This window comes from Sinocyclocheilus grahami, unplaced genomic scaffold, assembly GCF_001515645.1.
Source record: "Sinocyclocheilus grahami isolate Dianchi unplaced genomic scaffold, SAMN03320097.WGS_v1.1 scaffold648.1, whole genome shotgun sequence".
In the NCBI taxonomy this organism is placed as follows: domain Eukaryota; kingdom Metazoa; phylum Chordata; class Actinopteri; order Cypriniformes; family Cyprinidae; genus Sinocyclocheilus; species Sinocyclocheilus grahami.
Window position 1 is genome coordinate 188,250 of NW_015505827.1, and position 2,745 is coordinate 190,994.

Here is a 2,745-nt window from a genome sequence, read left to right on the forward strand (position 1 = left end):
TCTTTGGGATGGCACAATAAAGCGACGTTCACTTGCAGAATGCAAGCTTCTAGAGGGCACAGATGTCTGAAGTAATGAATTTAGGTGAAGGGGTGCAGAGCCAGTGGTGGTTTTGTAGGCAAACATTAATGCCTTGAATTTTATGCGAGCAGCTATTGGTAGCCAGTACAAATTGATAAACAGAGGTTCTTTTTGGCTCATTAAAAATTAATCTTGCTGCCGCATTCTGGATTAATTGTAAAGGTTTGCTAGAATTGGCTGGAAGACCTACCAAGAGAGCATTGCAATAGTCCAGCCTGGACAGAACAAGAGCTTGAACAAGGAGTTGAGAAGCATGTTCCGAAAGAAAGGGCCTGATCTTCTTGATGTTGAATAAAGCAAATCTGCAGGACCGGGCAGTTTTATCGATGTGGTCTGAGAAAGTCAGCTGATCATCAATCATAAATCAAAGGTTTCTGGCTGTTTTTGAAGGAGTTATGGTTGATGAGCCTAACTGGATGGTGAAATTGTGATGAAACGATGGGTTTGATGAAACCACAAGAAGTTTTGTCTTGGCAAGGTTGAGTTGAAGGTGATGGCCTTTATCCAGCAAGAAATGTCTGTTAGTCAAGCTGAGATGTGAGCAGCTATCGTCGGATCATCAGGATAGTCGGTAGAGAGGTAGAGTTGAGTGTCATCAGCATAGCAGGGATATGAAAAGCCATGTTTCTGAATGACAGAACCTAGTGATGCCATGCAGACAGAGAAGAGAAGTGGTCCAAGAACTGAGCCCTGAGGCACCCCAGTAGTTAGATGTTGTGACTTGAACACCTCACCTCTCCAAGATACCTTTAAGGACCTATCTGAGAGGTAAGACTCAAACCATTGGAGTGCGGTTCCTGAGATGCCCTTTGCCAATAGGGTTGACAGGAGGATCTGGTGGTTAACCGTGTCAACGGGTATTTATTTTAAAATATATAAATTCATACATTTTACTTTGGTTAATAAATGTATTAATTTAATTGAAAATCCGTCTTATTTAAAAAAAATTGGAAATGATCATAGAATTTATATTTTTGTGTGACCTGTCCTTATAAGAGAGACTATAATAACATAAGACATAAATGAAAAAAGAGACAAGTCCTTGATTACATCAGCAAGGATGGTGAAATCATTTAGTCCTGATCTAAAAAAATTAAAATTTATAACCCAGATTAAGTGCCTTAACCTTATAAAACTCGTCCTTTCATTATGAAGGAGTCATGCTGGGATACCCTCTCAACACCAACCACAGAGACTGAATGAGTCACTGGAGAGAAAACTCACGAGCGTCCTGAGAGAGTGACTCAGAGACTGATCCACTGAATATCAAATATCTAATTGTAAATAGATGTCCTCTGAGGCATCCAGGGACAGTATCTGTCCTCTTAAGAGAGATAATACAATCATAACTGACAATCTACAGGATACAGTCTTTAACAAGCCCCTGTAAACACTGTGTCACATATCTGATAAATAAAATCCATTTATAAATGTAAACTCAGCCTCATAAAGCCTCACATTTCCTGCTGTATGTCGACAGCTGTAGCTGTTTCGGTAGATTTGCTTGTTCTCCCCAGGCTGCTGATCTATGCTGGTCTACCATAAGCCTCTCAGCGTTGATAAAGGGCCGTTTGAGTGTGTCTGAAGTGCTGAGTCACTTACCTTGCTGTAGACTCAGGCCCAAATACAACTCTTATTAAAGAGATAGTCCACTAAAAATTAAATTCTGTCATCGTTTACTCACCCTCATGTCATTAGTAGAAGTTATTAATGTTAAATGGAGCTGTGTGTGTTTGTCAGAGGGAAGGAGAGCAGGTGGAGGTGTGGGTGGTGATATTAATTAGCGGGGTTTTGAAACCTCTCACCTTTGAGAGCTCTGTTAGGAGTAGGGCTGGGTATCGAGTTCGATACTTTTTAGGCACCGACCGAGTTGCCTCGATACCATCGAGTATCGAAAAACGTCTCGTCGTTCGGTACCAAATTTCGATACCTAAGGAGTTAATCTCATCAACGTCAGTGAGGCACAGATCGATCAGTGTTTGACATCCGCGAGAGCGATGCAAAACCGTACGGAGCAGTCTGATCGTGGTATCTTACTATAGCCTAATACACCGATAGGTCTGCACAGTCGGTCCGCGACTGTGATACTCAGAGATGTGGCTCACACGTGAGTATTTAGTGTGAATGCGTCCCATTCCCCGTAGCTGTAAGGCTACATTTACACTGGTGGGCTTTTGTTTTAAAATGAAAACGATCCTCGTCATACTGACGGTTCCACTGCGTTTCAAGCCGGCTTTCCACTATCTCCGACAAATGACAGACCATAAGTCATTCATTTCCAATGGAGAGTAGCGCGGGAGCTGTGTAGATAGAGTTCCAATCATATGCAGATGTCCGTTCATACTTCAAGACCGAAAGCGCGTGTTATGTGACCATTCATGCACACTGTAGCAGCATGCTACATAAGACCAGGGTTTAAATTGGGCCGGGGGCCGTCTGGGGCTGAGCCCCGGCACATAGACTCCAGGGCTTGACATTAACGCTTCATTAACGCCAGACAAGTAACATGATTAAAACATCCGTAACCAAAAATAACTATGTAAACACCAAAACGCAATATTATTCTGATTTTATCACATTTAGAGTAAGTAGCGAATAATGGGTATCTAATGTATATAATGCATCTATTGACAGTATAAGGTTGCGCTGCTGAGGCGAGGCTCC

General features: G+C 42.1%; 1 protein-coding gene across 7 annotated transcripts in view; it reads left to right on the forward strand.

Moving 5' to 3' along the window:
- LOC107558543 (5'-AMP-activated protein kinase subunit gamma-2-like) overlaps positions 1 to 2,745 on the forward strand; it is a 59,595-nt gene that overhangs the window by 41,437 nt on the left and 15,413 nt on the right. The gene's annotated exons all lie outside the window — the stretch shown is intronic.